Source organism: Polypterus senegalus, chromosome 13 (assembly GCF_016835505.1).
Source record: "Polypterus senegalus isolate Bchr_013 chromosome 13, ASM1683550v1, whole genome shotgun sequence".
Taxonomy (NCBI): Eukaryota; Metazoa; Chordata; class Cladistia; order Polypteriformes; family Polypteridae; genus Polypterus; species Polypterus senegalus.
The window spans coordinates 32016804-32035375 of NC_053166.1; the positions used below are offsets into that span (position 1 = coordinate 32016804).

Consider the following 18572-nt stretch of genomic DNA (forward strand, 5'->3'; position numbering starts at 1 on the left):
TTTGTTCTTTTCTTCACTTATTTATTTTGGAGTCACTGTAAATATTATAAGTAACACCTGCACTGATTTTTCTTTTTGGAAGTGTCTTTGCATTTAGCTTTGTAAATATTTTTTTGCAAGACATTTGTTTGTAAAATAGTATGGACACTGCTGGAATTAACAGATTGCTGTTATTGAATAGTCTTTTTCAGCCTGAGTGTCTCTTACTCCATCCCCTGGTTGCTCGGTCTCGTCTACTGACACCCCAAGTCAGGAATAGTACAACAGAGTCCTTACCCGGGGCGTCAGAGATGGGTATGGAATAAAATAACTAAGTGTCAGAAAGAAATAACAAAACAAGATATTGTACATAGAGTGAAAAACAGAATTGCAGAGCAAATGCTATAGTTAAAGGATAATTGAGAATGAGAACAGGGGAAGAAAAAATATAAGTGCACATATAGGTGATAATGGTGGTGGGATAAATATTTAAATGGTACAGCAAACCAAAAGTTGTTGGAAAAATATTCTGCTATCAATGGGAAAGCTGTGAAAAGAAAGTGAAAGTGACCAGAACTGAAGTGTTGGTCAAAAGTGCCAGATTTTACACATAAGAAATGGACAAACAGAATTGCTGCTGAACTTGCCGTAGCTGTAAATCCTTTGCACACAGGCACTGGTTAAATCAGGAAGACATTATTGTCAGAGAAAGGAGTGAGCTCACGATAGCTTGGAAATATGAAATGGTCATCACACAGTCCCATCTTCTAACATCCCCAATATTTACTAGTCATGTTAATACTCGGGCGACGTGATCATCATGTTTGACACCCCCCACCCACTGATTAGAAGTCATATAATGTGACATTGGCTTTTTGAAGATTTCTCACCATTTCAAAAAAGCAGATAACATCACGACTTGACTTTTACATACTGAATATATGGTGCTGCCTCCCGCTTTAAGACTTGCTGAGAATCTCAGTTTAGATGACCACTAAACATTTCAATGTTGCAGTCCTTTGCTGCCCACTCTGAATTCCATGTCAGCCCTCAAGGAACAATGACCTCCATTTTCCCTGAAACTACAAGCATCAGAATAGTGGCTTTGAACAGCTCGATGGCCTCCCACGATAATAAACTATTCTTGGTCAACACAGTTAGGCTTGATGCAAGTAAAACCTTAAGATGTGAAGTGCCTTAAATAGACACACTAATGTTCAGAATAGTATTAGCTAGAAAAAAAAAAGGAGTCTGCCTCTTTAACATGGCACACATGTTTTTGTTCTTAGATTGGATGTTGACCAAAATGTCCTAATTCAAGCCAGATGAGTAGTGCAGTATTCACTCTCTGAGCTGTTTCAGTTAAAGCTGCTGGAAAAAAAGGGACGGTAAAACTGTCCAGGAAATTCCTTCAGCCTGGGCAGGGACTTGGCGGAGAGGCTGCAATTGGAAAATCTGACAGGGGGGCAGCCGGGAGTCTGTCAGGCTAGGCCTCATGCACTTTTTAAGAAGCACTCAATCTTCTTTCATCTTCCCGACTCACCCTGAGTTTCTACCAAAGAGCACGAGGTAAGACATTTGAGGGGCTTGTGCTTTTATCGTTTCAGGCTTAATCATCCTTTAAATTCTCGCTTGAAATGGGTTTTGCAGGGCTCGAGATGTTACTAGGGGGCTGCTTAGAGTTAAATGAACAGGTTTTATCTTTAGATTCTTTTCAAGCTGATAGGGTGGAAAAAATATTCAAAACATTCAGCTGTGAAATAGAAGAAGGAAAAGTGTGGAGTCGGGAGTTTAAGTTGCAAGGGAGCGTTAACTTGAAGTAGAGTAGACGGAGACTACCCCAAAGTTTTAGGTGCTCCTGAGATCTGAAGGTTACGGTTTTAACTACACAGTGAGAATGACGTCCTGAAGCTAAAGTCTGTCTAGCAGATCTGCAGACAGCTCACTTCACTAGGGACAAAAGCCAAGTTCTTCCAAAATCGAAACAGAACACAAGGGACTTGTTTTTAAAGCTCGTGTTTTACTTTGTGTGTCTTGTTCAGCCCTTACGCCCATCTGATCCTGATTTCTTTTATTTACTACTGGCAGTTGTTCTCAAATAATCAGGTACCAGGAGGGCTAGTGCCAATATGACTTTTCTTGCCCCAAACAAAGTTTACTGTTTTTAAGGAATTTTGTAAGGCAACAAGACAGGCATAGAAGTTTTGCTAATGAGCTGGAAGAAAGTGGAGCTAAGTTGCAAAAAACTGTAATCGCCAGGTTACATATTTTTTTTATGGTGCTGTATCATATTCTTTTATAATTGTTTTAATGCTGTAATTTTATTTAAACCATTATTTAAATTTATGTTTTATGATTGCCTATAATTAACTCAAGGATACAGACATTATAATATCAAAAGATAATACTTAAAGACAAAACTTTGAATCCATCCCCTTTCAAACATTCCATCCTTTGTCAAAATCTTTGATTTGTATTGGGAAGCTGAATCATTACAGAGTACATTCATATGTTCATGGTGACGTGTTTTTGATAGGTGGAAAAATGAAGAACTTAAAAGCCAATAAGGAAACTGGGAGAGCATGCAAACTCCACACAGCCAAAGACCAGGCTGGGATTTGAACCCACTGTCCTGGAATTAACAGGCAGCAGCACTGACAGCTACATCAAATTGTATTTACTGATGCAAAAGGAGCCAGGAGAACTTAATTAGCTGCTCTCTGCTTTTTCAGGTTCTTGAAGTAAGCATTAGCCCTGCTTCATCTAAAAGAAAGAGTAATTTGGTGGAAAAATAACAAATTCATTTCATTTCCGTAGATTTTAAGTTTGCCAGTGGGTTTTATTTATACATTTGTAGAGGATATTTGCATATGCATTTGTCTGCGCATATATATATATATATAGGCATCTATACTAATAAAAGGCAAAGCCCTCACTCACTCACTCACTCATCACTAATTCTCCAACTTCCCATGTAGGTAGAAGGCTGAAATTTGGCAGGCTCAGTCCTTACAGCTTACTTACAAAAGTTAAGCAGGTTTCATTTCGAAATTCTACACGTAACGGTAATAACGATCGACAAGGTCCGGCATGTTGAACTGTCTTATTTATGGCCCTATCTTCACGAAATTTGGTAGGCGGCTTCCCTGCGCTTACCGAAACAAATGTACGTACTTATTTCGGTGGTATGATGCCACTGTCGGCCGCCATATTCAGCTTTCCAACGTCACTAATTCTCCAACTTCCCGTGTAGGTAGAAGGCTGAAATTTGACAGGCTCATTCCTTACAGCTTACTTACAAAAGTTAAGCAGGTTTCATTTCGAAATTCTACGTGTGACTGTCATAACGATCGACAACGTCTGTCATGTTGAACTTTCTTGTTTTATGATCCTATCTTCCCGAAATTTGGTAGGCGGCTTCCCTGTGCTAACCGAAACTGATTTACGTACTTATTTCGGTGGTATTATGCAACTGTCGGCCGCCATATTGAACTTTCCAACGTCACTAATTCTCCAACTTCCCGTGTAGGTAGAAGGCTGAAATTTGGTACTTATTTCGGTGGTATGATGCCACTGTCGCCCGCCATATTGAACTTTTCAACGGTCTTTGTTACTTATGGGCCCATCTTCAAGAAGATGGCGAATGTCACTTCAACACAAGTCCTGCAAATACTGTCGTAATTGAAACAAACCATGAAACCCAAACCGATTATGACAGTGGCAATCCAAGCTGTGAGATTTGAAACAAGATTACTTTTCACATGGCCAACTGTACGTTGCATGCTCAAGAGTAAGCTCAGCGCACAGCTTGGTTATATTAAAAACGGAGGGCCGAACTCACAATGTGGTATACAAAGAGATCCTTAACAAATAATTTTTGGTGTATTTTCCCTCAGTTTAAAAAGGTTTAATTTTCTTCTTAATAAAAATTTTAAGGCAGTACTTCGCTGCTGCGAAGCGTGGGTATTTTGCTAGTGTATACTGTATATATATATATATATATATATATATATATATACACAGTATTATTTGGATGGTTACCTGGTAGGTAACCATCTAAATAATCAGATTGCAATTCAGACCTATTAATGTAACACTCTGATCTTCACCCTATTAAGTAAGTGAACCAGCCGCTATAGTGCAACAACATCACAGGCTTCATCTCAGTGCATCGGAAAGTATTCACAGCGCATCACTTTTTCCACATTTTGTTATGTTACAGCCTTATTTCAAAATGGATTAAATTCATTTTTTTCCTCAGAATTCTACACACAACACCCCATAATGACAACATGAAAAAACGTTTACTTGAGATTTTTGCAAATTTATTAAAAATAAATAAACTGAGAAAGCACATTTATCTATATCTGCAGATAGATGGTCATTTCCGGGCTGTGGGACTGGACCCTCCATCTGCCTGGGGCGTTGCCAACCTGGATAATCCTGAGCTATTTTAACGTGTTATGGGTGCGATAACGCAATGCTGCAGTGCATGCTCCTTGACCTGACCTATATATATATATATATATATATATATATATATATATATATATATATATATATATATATATATATATATATATATATATATAAATAGATATAGATAGATACAGTAGATATATAGATATATATAAAGAGAAGTCAATTGTAAAGTCTATCTACTCTCCCTGTGTCTTTGTGGGTTTATTCTGGGTAGTAAAAAGTGAAATGTGCACATTAGGTGAATCAGCAACTGAAGTTATTTATAATGGAGTTTTGGCAAATGACTGTTTGTGCCCTGTGGTTCACTGATGTCTTGTCCACAGATGGTTCAGATTCTGTGGAGTAGCTTCTGGCTTCACCCAATCTGTGCTGGATGAAGTGGTTTCAGAGGCCGAATAGTTCCACATGTGAACATGAACAATTTGTATGAATAAAGGAGGAACATTAAAATGTTACAAAAATAGCCAATACAGAAATGTAATGTCATTTTATAAACCACTTATTCCAGTGTTTTTTTGGAAGGGTGGGAGTTAAAATGGGGGGCTGGAGCCTTTCCTAGCTAGCATAGGGCACATGGCTGGAATAAACCCTGGACATGGTGCCAGTCCATCACAGGGTGAACACACACATAGACACACACCAAACACACTCTAGGGCCAGTTCAGCTCACCTGATTGCCTTAGGACAGCAGGAGGAAAGTGAAGCACACAGAGGAAACCCAAACAAACATGCAAGTTCCATGCAAGGAGGACATGGAAATGGAACTTTTGTCTTCTTACAGCAAAGCTACTTCTACCCTAATACAGAAATATACTGTTCTATTAATATAACACATAATATTTCCAAACCTGCTTAATCCAGTTTGGGGTCCTAGGAACCCAGCAGCATTGTGTGCTAGGCAGAAAGCAGGACGGTTGTTCCCACACCTATGCTCATGATCACACCGGGCCAATTTGCAGTTGACAAATAACCATATTAATTGCAGTCATTTAGTCACTTTTACTTCCTTATGATTTAAATCCATAAAACCATCCCTTAATATTAGTTTATCTTCAGTGTCGTATGGTTACTTTTAATTTTAGCCTGGGTGGACATATAGTCATCTGCCACGTGCACTGGACACCCACTGCTTTTCCATACTTTTAGTATTACTATGATACATAAATTACTGGTTTAACTATATAATGATGTTTTCAAATCAATCATTACTAATTTTTAGTAATAACAGGCATTAAAATATATACTTGTCTTAATCTGGCTATTGAGCCATGCTGCTTTAATTAGAAGGCCTGAACGCCTTGGCTTAGATCCACGTTTCCTTTACTGTACAGGCTCCTTTGCCAAAGCTGCTTTTGTTAGCGCTTGTAGTTACTCTGCCAAAGTATATAAAACTTCTGGAAGGCTGATTTTTTTTTTTTTTTCTTTCTTTCTTTAGTGTGTAATCAGACAGCCATAGTAAACAGTGCTGTTGGGATCCGTGCTGCTTTTTGTATTGATTTGCCACATGTGGTCTGAATATGACTGTGAAGAAATCTTTGCACATTAGTAGCTTCAGTGTGTCATTGAACTGATTCACTGAGTGTCCTGTGATTTTGGGAAATAATCTTTTCTTCTGTGTGAAAAAGCCAAAAAATTTCTGAAGTTATATTTATATAGTGTAACAATCAACTGAAGCGTATGTTGATGTGCTGGTGGGAATTTTCTTTCTATATTTACTGTACACCTGTCTTCTGTATTCATTTATCCGTTCAATTATTTAAATGTTTATGCATTTACTAGCTGTGCTATCCGTCAAGACAACGTAGACCTCATATTTTTTATTCGATACATTGGTTGCCCATTTGGTCTGGGATAATAATACACACCCAATCCACTTCCTTCACGGTGGCCTTTTCCTCTTCACATACTGTATAGCTGCCCGTTTTCACTTCTTCCTCTTGGTGGCGCTCAGTGAAAGTGTTACCTTTTGACATGGTGGCAATGGTTAGTACTGCCTGGTGGGCCAGGTTTAGCAATTCTAGCTAAGTCATGTTGGGGCTTTAGTTTTCTGTTCTTTTCACTCATCCATTGCCCACCATTCGGAGTTATCAGTCATTAGCATTGTAGCTGCGTTTTCCCAAAATGACCAAAGTTCAGCAGCTCTAGCATAAAAAATGGGATTCAACAAAAGCCTGACATGTTGAAATGATTCCACAGACAAAAGATCTTCGTTTTTAAAAGTTTTAGTTAAAATTCAAAGTAAAACAGTTCACACAAAAAAGAAAATAGCAAAAATTAGAAAAGTTCTTGTTTAAGAGTTTTGTTACATTTCTAATCGTTACAAATCACTTCAGAACATTTCTGAACTATTTGAAAACGGTCAGGAAACTGGCCATTTCTATGTTGAAAATGAGACTTTTAAGTACTGGGACCATCTATTCGAAACAACAACTGGCTCAATGAACACACTGTATCTTAATTAAAGCAAGAATCTTCTATCTCATACTAACTTACAGGGGGAAAGACTACACCATTGTCTATGACTATGAAAGAAATTTATATTCTATTGAAATTAAGCAAACACTAGTATGAGTTTTACTCAAAGTTTTAACTTTCTTAGATTGGCTCTTACAAGTATTACAGCTATAAACATCATTCACGTGGTCCAAGCAGGTGCTAAAGCGTCACTGCCAGTGTATTACATCAAACAACTGAGTAGGCCTATAAGAACAATTTTCTTATTTTTAGACCCTTAGGTATTTTTTAGGCCTGGGAATATTAATGTGTTCATTTTTGTGATTAATGTGGTCTGTTTAACACATTAAAAAATATTGTCGCATCCCAGGCTGGCAACGAAGCAAAGGCACCAGGCAGTGCTTTGGACAGGGTAGCATTTTCATGTCATTTATTTTTTTACCATTGCAAAACAATAATATGAAAAAGTTAAGTGGGCACCTAAAGAATTACATACATACCCAGTAAAGTATTTGTATACTATCTTTAAAAATGTTATGAAATATAATTTTCATTTAAAGATTTAACATTTCGTATTACATGTTCCACAATGATACACCACATGTCAATATATAGCACTGGTGTTTATTTTCTTGATTTATACATAATGACATATAGTAGGTGCAGGGGAGTGTCAGCAAATAAAAAATAAATAAATAAAACTTATAACACTTCTCTAGAGCACACTTCATCCTTGAATTTACAGGAACAAACATTGGAGTCTTTCAATAACAAGTAAAAACAGGAAAGCCAAGCAAACAAATCCAATAAAACTTAACTCCTTTTTTGTCTTGCTGAAATTATCAAAATTCAAAAGGGTCTTCTTCTTCAGAGCTTTTCTCCTGGAGAGGGGTTGGTCTGCCAGCTCTGAAGGGTAATTGCATTAGTGAGACAAACACTTTCATAGACTTTTATTACCATGAGATGTGAGAATTGTATGTTAAGGCAGCCAACATTCAGCTGCTCCCACATCTCTTACTAATGTTTGCATGAAAGTGTGTGTTCTCTGAAACTGAACTTTGCCTAGGAAGCAAAAGCACATTGAATGAGTGATTATTCGCGCCAAAATTAAATACAACTTGGTAATAAGATTAGAATGAAATGTATATATGCATGCGGTGCATTTAATCTTTCCATGGTTTTATACACAGATGGACATATTGAGGTGAACAATGATTAAAGAAGATCATGCCAGTGCACAAACAAATAGACAGGAAACCAAAACCTGTCTATGGTACTTAACAACAGCTTATAATGTTGTCAGCCATCGGGTTTTTCAGCTGTGTTTAGAATAATTTTTCCTGTTTGTCCACCATCCCTGTTTCACCTCAGTCTCTTTCTCCTCCCCACATGATTTATTGCATCCTCACTGATATTTCACTTGCCCCTGTGTCTCTCTTCTCCCCATTCAGTCATTTTTGGTGATCTTTCCTCTTTGAGTTCTTTCTAAATGAACCCTGTGTTATGTCTTTATTGCTGCCAAGCACACTGCGACTCCTTAAAAAACCTGAAAGAGTAATTAAGAGATGACGGTCAGCAGGCATGGGGAAGAGGGTCAAATGTGGTCAAAACCTAGGAGACGGATCAAAGAGTGTGTCTAAAGCTTCACTTTTATTTAATAAATTTTGGGAACTCTACCTTCCCTTACAACTTAGTGACACAGTTCTGTTGGCCATTTCTATCCAAGACTGTTTCCCTGTTCTTGACAACACTCATTTGGGCCTCGTGCTTATATCTTTCATATTTAGAGAACCTGCATCAAGTTTCTTCCATTTGTTTCAGAACCAGCAATATTATTCCATTTCTTCTTCTCAAACAACAACTTCTTGGTTTATTTCATGTAAATATTCTTGACCCATGCTTTCAATCACAATATCTCTTTTACTATTTGACACCCACTATACTTTCCTTTTTCTTTCTGTCATTCTAAATATTCCTCTGATCGTCTTTGCCTCGAAATTCAAGTTTCCTGGCTTCTTTCCGACATCTTAACTGGTGTGATCCAAAGTGACTGGCAAATCACAAGTCAGCAGCTTCTGTCTTTCCACAGATGGGGCTTTGTCAAGTCAAATGGCTTGCTGAGGGTGACACCTTATGTCACCTGTGGAAGTGACCTTGTGATTCAGTCATGTAGTGATTTAATATTTGATCATTTGATCGAGTGAGATCATTTTAGAGAAAATATGTTTTATTAGCTGCAATTGACAGCTTTATAATTTCTATAATACAAATGAAACCATGTTGAAGTACCTGTAGAATCATAAAATAAAGCCATAAATAGAGTGTACATGAGAAAATTTAATTTACTTGACCCCAAGTGCTTTAAAACTACAGAAGACACAGAAAGTCAAACCCAATGAAACGTTAATGCATCCGGATTAATTTGTTCATATTGTAGATCATTTTAATGTTCCACTCAGGCTACTCATGTTCATCTCATTTCAAAGAATAGAACTTGATCACTTTACTGGCTACCAGGCTGGCTATGTGATGAGAGTAGATGTTCATAATAATTCAATTTTGTTGAAATAAGCAAATGTTCTAGAATTCTGTTGTTTTTTCAATTTATATAAGTATGGCATTAATTTGTATTTTATTGTGTGTATTGTATGCAGGAATGTGCCCTTGTAGGTTGCTGATAAAAGCAGATTTCCATTTGTGGACAATAAAGTTGAACTAATTAACTAATAAATATTAAAAAAAATACAATGAACATACTAAGAACTGTAACAATTTTGAACAAGCAATCAGTCAGGCATATCTGAAAATAGTAGAAAGTCTTTTTTTTATTTTTATTGGTTTTATTTGAAGAACGAAAAACATTCCATATGGTCAACTCTAACTTACATAATGAAAGCATTACAGTCAAACTAAACAAAACAGAGTCAAGAGAATGGGCAAACCTTTAAAAATAATAAAGAAGGGTGATTGTCCTTTTCCCCGATATAAATGCTTATTTTAAAATTGTACTAATTAAATCTTGCCATATTTTAAAAAAATTTTGAATAGATCCTCTAAGTAAGAATTAAATTTTTTCCAATTTCAAACAGTGTGGAACATCAATTACTCACTGACTTATAACAGGTGGGGTGAGATTCTTTCAGTTATGTATGATAAGTCTACGTGATACTAGTGTGGTATAAGCAAATACAATCAATTTGTCCTTTTCCACTTTAAGCCCATCTGGGAGTCCACCAAACGGACCTGTCCGTGACACCAAGGCATTCACAGAATTATGTCCAGAATTATTAATTTGGTGCAAATCCAAAATATGTGGCCCAGTGAGGCTGGAGCTCGACTGCAATGTGCACAGATTGAATCTTGGCCTGGATACAGTTTGGACAATTTTGATTTTCTGAATGACTGAATGCTTTGCACGTATGGAGCAAGAGTGTATTCTGTGCATGGCTGCCTTCCACTCCTTTTCTGACATATTACGTGAAAGGTCCTTTCCCTAACATACCCCGGGATCTTTGAAAGGAAAGCACTTTTTTTGCACAATTTTTTTATATATTATTGAGATGCTGTCTGCAAAACTGATTGGTATTTCTTCTGGAATAGAAATGAGTGGGAGGTGAGGAACATTAGGCAGGTTCTTTTTAGCAAAAAAAGTTTCTGATTTGAATATAGTGGAAAAATTGTGTTGATGGGAAGTTACATTTGAAGCGTAATTGTTCATAAGATGCAAAGACATTATCTATATACAGATCTATAAGTGTTTTAAACCCAAATGCTTTCCAAAGGTTAAACACTGTGTATGCCTGAGAAGGTAGATAAAGGTGATTATCACATTGAGGTGAAAATCTTCCATATTCTGAGTGACTAATGGACAATTGGATTATTAGTGTATTGATAATAGTCTTTAAAGTCTTTAAAGTGCACACAGCAGTTCCAAATGTTTGTATCAATCGCCAAGGAAAGAATCAAAAGAGAACTAAAGTAGTCCATCTCAGTCCAGCAGCTATTCTTGACGAACTATAATTTGAACTAGTCACTCATCACATAGCAAACTGATGTTTCAGAGGTCTTAAACTTATGGAGCATGGCAAGATGGCAACCATTATAGCTGAACAGCCTACACATTTTGAGACCAATTGTATCTTCTTGAGAGTCATGAAGCATGGTGCTTTACTATATAAGTCCCTGTACCGTCATCATCAAATTCTTCTATGAGAACCCTGAATACAATGAGGACTGATTGAGGTCATTTATGTTAGGTAGAATGCCTAGAGAGGGCTGGGTGGTCTCGTGGCCTTGAAACCCTTGCAGATATTATTTTTTTCTCAAGCCGTCTGGAGTTTTTTTTTTTGTTTGTTTTAACTGTCCTCTCTGGTCATCGGACCTTACTTTTATTCTATGTTAATTAGTGTTCCCTGATTCTATTTTCTTATTTATTTTGTCCTTTTTCTCTTTCTTCATCATGTAAAGCTCTTTGAGCTACATTGTTCGTATGAAAGTGTGCTATAGAAATAAATGTCGTTGTTGTATCGGTTGTAATAAATTTAACAGTCTTCCATTAAATGGTTCTACATGCATTGCACTGGATGGGATTCTGCACCCAGAAAATCTTTGCATTACATTATTGAATCCTAGAAGTTGTACCATGTTTATCTTACAAAAAAGAATAACATGCAGCATTTTTAATTTTCCTGCTTCATTTTTCTATCTCTTATCTGTTCATGATGGTTCACAATTCAACAAAAAGCTGAAGTTTGACAGCATTTTAGTTACAGCTTAAAGACAAAACATCTTCCTTTTTTCTGCATTCTGTTCCCTTTTGTTTCAAAGAGGAGGACTCTGATTATATGGTGCAAAAACCTTTTTCAGCACTCTGACTGGTGTTTGTCTGCAGCACAATGGCCTCCTTGCCTTCTGGATACACCCACATCAGAAGCTGGTCTGCTGAAAAGTGCTTGGCTGGTTAGTCTCTGTAACTGAACACAGTATTGATAAAAGTATAATGTACTTGCTGTATATTTTTATGGGAAATTATACAGTACACTGTAGACAGATGATGCACTGTGCAGTAGACCATAACCTCTGCAGTAGTAAGTATGGACCACTCCACCTGGTTTATTACTGCTACTATGAAGTTATTTCTCTGCATCTGTGTATTCACAACACCCACTTAGTTGAATAGTGTAGCCTTGAACTGTGCCATGTGTAGGATGTTAAGAGTGTTTAAAGAATACTGATTAGATTAGTGGTCCATATGCTGTGGTCATTTGAGCCTATATGTTGGGGGTCCTGGAGGTCAATACATTCTAGTGTATTTACTCTATGTAATATCAGCTTTAAATGGAGCTGTTGAAACCTTTCACTCTTTGGGTCCTTTTTGAATTTTGCTTTCTGTACCCATTGTACTGTGATAAGAAAGCATTTGATAAGGTGCCACATGAGAGGTTGGGAATCAAATTAAAAGAAGTGGGAGTTCAGAGTGATGTTTTTTAATAGATGGGTGCAGAATTGGCTCAGACACAGGAAGCAGGGAGTGGGTGGAAACTAATCAGAATTGGCCGATGTTAAGAGTGGTGTCACACAGGGGTCAGTGCTGGGGCCGCTGCTATTTTTAATATATATATAAATGTTTAGGTAGGAATAGAAGTAACAAGCTGGTTACATTTGCAGATGATTCCAAGATAGGTGGATTATCAGATAATCTGGAATCCGTTATATCATTACAGAAGGACTTGGATAGCATACAGGCTTGGGCAGATTTGTGGCAGATGAAATTTAATGTTAGTAAATGTAATGTATTACACATAGGAAGTAAAAATGTTAGGTTTGAATACACAATGGGCAGTCGGAAAACTGAGAGCACACCTTATGAGAAGGATTTAGGAGTCATAGTGGACCCTAAATTGTCAAATTCCCGACAGTGTTCAGAAGCCATTAGGATGGCTAACAGAATGTGAGATTATATAGCGCCTTGATGTGTGGAGGTTCTGCTCAACCTTTATAACACACTGGTGAGGCCTCATCTTGAGTACTGTGTGTAGTTTTGGTCTCCAGGCTACAAAACTGACACAGCAGCACAAGAAAAGGTCCAGAGAAGAGCAACCTGGCTGATTCCAGGGCTACAGGGGTTGAATTATGAGGAAACATTTAAAGAGCTGAGCCTTTACAGTTTAAGCAAAAGAAGATTAAGAGGTGACATGATTGAAGTGCATAAAATTCTGAAGGGAGTTAGTACAGTGGATTGAGACTTGTATTTTAAAATGAGTTCATCAAGAACACGGGGACATAGTTGGAAACTTGTTAAGGGTAAATTTCGCACAAACATTAGGAAGTTTTTCTTTACACAAAGAATGATAGACACTTGGAATAAGATACCAAGTAGTGTGGTAGATAGTAAGACTTTAGGGACTTTATAAACTCGACTTGATGATTTTTTGGAAGAAATAGGTGGATAGGACTGGCGAGCTTTGTTGTGCTGAATGGCCTGTTCGTGTCTAAGTTGTTCTAATGTTCTAATAAGCCTAGTTTATACTTGATGTATCCACACTGGGCATGAGGGTCACTTGCTGAAAATGATGTCAGATTTGGACATTTTTCCAGCTACACCCCACGGCGGACACGGTGGCCATGTATCCAAAATGGTGAATTTAAATGAGAAGCGTGCCAGAATGATGAACAAAGGGCTGAATATAACACAACAGGTCATCAAAACCTGTAAAAATATTTGAAAAGCATCTGCTCTTCATGCATTTTCTCTACTCATGAGAATATTACACTCACTTTTCTGTCATCTCTTTTCGTCAACAGGTCTGACACTCTACCTTCCCCTTTTCTTCTTCTTAAAGTCAGTAAAAGCAGGAATACCTCTGCTGTGACATTTTTAGCTATTCAACACTCACCAGTCACTGTCACTTATTTACTAGGAGACATGCTGATCAAACAGGCTGCAACAAGTATAAATGCGTTTTGGTTGCTCACCATGTGGCACCAGCTTCACAAGTTAAGTATAAACCAGGCTTTAGGTGGAATCCACATGAGATGACTAGTGCCAATTCAGGATTGCCCAGCCTATGCCAACCAGAAGTGTACAGTGCCTGCATTGCATATTGTAGTATTTAAACTTGTATTATATTCCTTTGATAAAATGTTATAAGTGATTGGTGAAATATACTGACCTACGGTCTTAAAATAAAGGTGGTTGATATAGAGAAAGTGTGGTGAGTGAGTCCAGGAGAGTGTAGTAATTGATTAATTTATTTTTAGTGCAACTCGTTATTTTATCTTGCGCTGGCACAAAGTCTACATGTGAATTAATTAGATAATTACTGGTTGAGCTGCGGCACAGCAATCAGCACGCAACCAGCTGGGGGTTCGGCCATGTAAAAGGGTGCAGGTTTGTGCTGTGGGGCAAAAAGGAAGAGGAATGTGTTTTTGAATCAAGAGGAGGTTAGCAATTGATGGATGGAGAGGCATTGGAAATTGAAAGACTGGGAAGGGCAGCTTTGGCCAGATTGATGATTTGAAAGAAGGAACACTGAAGGCTGTGTGGGTGTTCTATGTTGTGGCAATGATCACATCTGCTGAATCAATGGTATAGAGAGGAAGACCACTGCAATGAGTAGAAGGTGGGAAAAGTAAGGCATGCAAACAACACAACAAGTTACATTTTTCATTTTAGTAGCACATTCTGTTTTCACTATGAAATATCTGAGTTTCACATTGGAGATGAGACGCGCTCAGCGCTCATTTGTTGGCATGCATTTCTTTGTTGTTCTCATTCTTGTATTCTGTATCCTGAATTTTGTTTTGCATGCCTAAGAACCTTTGTGTGTGCCTGCTGCTGAATTGGTCATTCTTGTGATGTGCTTGATGGTCAGCAGATGTTGCCAGTCTTCTTTTTCCTCCTTCCTATTACAGAGTTCTTTGTCACTTTCGATGATCAATAAACACAGCACTTACACTTGATTCTGAATTTTGGAGAAGTATTTACTGTGTCCTGGTGGCTTATCAATAGATGGGCTTGCTAGGGCTATGCTTTTATTACAATAAAGTCGATTGTTGAGAACTAAATATTTTTGAATTTTGTACAACATATCAGGTTCTATTTAAGACTATTTCTTGGTTCATGTGTCAGCATCTTGTCTGCCTGTTCTTGTTAGGTCTTCATCACTGTATCGCCCTGTGGGACATGCATGGTGCTTAGATGATGGTGCCAACTGTTATTATTGTTCCTGTTACACTGTTTAGAGTAACGTAAGCAGCTGTTGAGATTTGCATGATGCTTAGCAGATGTCTTCTTTTTTGTTCCATCATGTCACTTTGCCGTAATAAACCCACGAGCACAGGCCAGTTTGCTGAGGTTGTCACCACCTCAATGTTTTTTGATTTTCAGAATTGAATTAGTCATAAGCTTTTGATCAAGATCAAGATGATGGCCCCAACAGTTACACGCAAACCCCCAGTCACATGAATTTCCCCATCCTTCTCTTTCATTCATTGTGTATCCCACACTTGATGCTCAGTTGATGTCGCTGGTGTTCTTTTTCTGTTTTCTCTTTTTCTTTCTATTATGTTGTTCCTCATCACATCAGTAGCCTTTCTGATTTCCTTGAATCTCAGCAGATGTTGCTGGTCTTCTTTTTTGTTCCACCTTTGCTTGCCCATTACTTCACCACAAGATGCCCACAGGCACAGGTCAGTTTGCAGTAGCTGCCAATACCTCTAGTTTTTTGAAGTATCAGGATGTATCAGGTCATAAGCTTTCAATCAAGGCCAAGATCAAGTTTCAACCCCCAGCAGTTTATCTGCAAAGACACACACTGGCAGTGGCAATATAAGTCAGCATGCCAGTTTAGAAGGAAATGTGCACAAGCTAAGTGTTGTACTGACTAAAAAAGACAGACATATGTCATAAGAAAGTGATGGGGAGAGAGGATGTGGTCAAATGTGAGACAAGTTTATCTGAGAAATCTGTCATATCTTTTACCTAACCAGAATCACTAAGCAAAAAATCAAAGTTCCTGAATTGAAAGCAAAGTACTAAAAACAGGAGTTAAAGAAACAATTGCAGTTAAACAGATGGCATATCTAAATCTTATATAATCCAGGAATGCATTGACCCTTATACAGTACTGGAGATGATGTCACATGGCATGCATTCCTAGAGGCTCATGGGTAATATTGCCATAGCAACAGACAATGCTACCGCTGTAAAATGGTGGCACTCAAGTTCAAACAAAATGACATCAAACAAGAACTTGTAAAGGCAATATTCTAGCAAATAATAAAAGAAACATCACATTTTGGGTTATAAAAACCTGGAAAGATGTATGCTTTATTTTAAACACTCACTGAAGGCCCATAATACATTAAAGAAAATTGTATTGGACCACAGGCACCAGTCCAATAGAGAAAGAAAGAGACACGGGCCTGGGAAGGCTGACAAGAATCCATACAACCTTCTGGCCAACAGGTCACCAGCTGGGGATGGTGGAGCAGGGTGCTCATTCAGAGGAGATATCAGATGAAACTTTAACAAGGCCAGTACAAGAAGGCAATATAACATATCCCTTTAGGAGAATGTGTCTGGAGGCTGATAGATGACCTGGCTCTTAATAGGCAAAAAGTTCAAAGTTTGGTGTCCTTGTAGGAGGAAGGGAGCAAAAATAGACAAAAGCCACTTCATAATGCAAGATCTGTAGAGCTAAGAGTCAGGAGATTGGATAAGAGATCAGGAGATGAAGGCACTTTGTTGGTGGGTGTTATGAATTTCTGCCCTTAATAGTTGTTTACTGCTTTTCTTCCATCCTCTAGTGAGGGTTTAGTATGATTCATTTTGTGTTATTCCTTTTGGAACATTTTGTATATGCTTTATTATTTATTTTAAGCTTAGTTTAGTATTATATTTTTTACTGTTTCATGGTGCTGTGTGGTTTATTGTATGGGCACTGCCATTTCTTCTAGGGCGATTTTCTTAGTTGCCAGGGGAACAGGGTTTATATGACCTGACACTTTACGTCAGTTATGCAACGTTATTTATACTGGTTTGACACGTACCTGTGACGATGCAGTTCCTGCTCCATGCTACCACTTCCCTTCTTGGAGCCTCTCAACCCAACACCGTCAGCAATGTAACCGGATGAGCTTGGCAAATGGGGAAAAATCACACTCAGAGGAAGGGGATGGTGGAAAAGGTGCAAGTGTTTTTATTAACTAACCAAAATAAAATAAAACAGTGTTCAACTAAAGTGCAGTGCTCAAAAACATCCATAAATAAATAATGCATAAAAAAGGTAAAAAAATCCAAATGTTTAAAACAAGGCTAAAACACGAGAATAAAAGCCTGCAGCAGACATTAGGGCAAATCAGCCAAGCACAGCTCCTTCCATTTTTCTCCAGCTTACCCATGGCTTGCTCAGCTGGAGAGACTTCAGCCACTGCTGTCCACGCTACCGACCCCCATCTTGGCTACCTCCGCCGACGTCTGCCAGATCGCTCGGGGTTGGTTGTCCTCCTTCTCACACATGCAATTGTCCCTTGGATCCCTAGGGAGGACTTCACCTCGATCTAACCCACTCCTCCTCCACTTAGTCAGTGGGCGTGATCCTTTGTTCCACATGGGACCCTCTGACCACGCTGACCACTCTCTTTCAGCTGGCCGGCTCGTCCACTCTCTTTCACTGCCCCAATGCCAAACTCTTGTTTTCTATGCCTTTCCTCCCCTTTTCCTTTTCTCTTCCTTTTGTTTCCGTTTTCGTCTCTCCTGTGCTGGCCCATACTTATATGGCTCTGTGGGTGCAGCGGCTCATTCGTGCACTGCAGGAAGCCTATTAAGCAATTGAGAACGATCACACCCTCACGTGCAGGAGCGACTCTCCCCAATTACCTCATCAACTCCCCATGGCTGCACGAGTGCGCCCATGGAGACTGACACGGCCAAATGGATTATTTTAAAAACTGCCATTCTTTCGGAGCCGCAGACCCACTACACCACAGTAATGCAGTATTCAAATAAAAAATAAACTCTTTAACATGCCTATCTTTATTGGTGTTCCAGGTTACGATTTATTATTCTTCTTATCTACAGTTTTCAGGTCATAGATAGATAGATACTTTATTTTGTCCTCTGGTGTAGCAATCCCTTTGACTTACTGTTTTGACCCCTTTTGTGTATTCTGGCCATGGCTCTTTTTCATTTTCCCCCTGTTGGATGTTCTCGTTGTTCTCTCTGCTCAGTTTGTTGGCAGAACCATGGCTATTGAAATGTCCATTTCTGGTTCAACTTTAACTTTCATACAGATGACCTCACATTTTCCTCAAGCACACTTTGATATGATGCAGAATTCATAAATGACTTGAAGACTCAAAGCTGTCCAGGCCCTGAAGTAGCAGAGAACATTTCTACCACCTCCTGAAATGCCTTCTTCAGTTTGTGCCAAACCTGTATCCTGTTGCTGTGGGCAAACAGCTCTAGGTTTGATTCATCTGTCCAGAACAGATTGTTCCAGAAGGCCTGGTCTTTGCCTAGATGTTCAATGGCACACTGCAGTCTTGTTCTAATGTTGTTTTCTGGACAACAAATGCTTTTCCCTGGGAGACTTTTACTGCTGGTCAAAATTGTGAAATCCCTTTCTGGTTCTAAATGTCTACACTTTGACACC

General features: G+C 38.4%; 1 protein-coding gene across 5 annotated transcripts in view; it reads left to right on the forward strand.

The window, feature by feature from the left end:
- sgcd (sarcoglycan, delta (dystrophin-associated glycoprotein)) overlaps nucleotides 1-18572 on the forward strand; it is a 905470-nt gene that overhangs the window by 588803 nt on the left and 298095 nt on the right. Inside the window, exon 1 of one of the 5 annotated variants that reach the window (XM_039775687.1) lies at nucleotides 1321-1548. The exons of the other annotated variants lie outside the window; for them this stretch is intronic. The gene's annotated coding sequence lies outside the window, so the exon portion shown is untranslated. Of the gene's footprint in view, nucleotides 1-1320; nucleotides 1549-18572 lie in introns of those variants that run through there. 5 annotated transcript variants of the gene reach the window in all.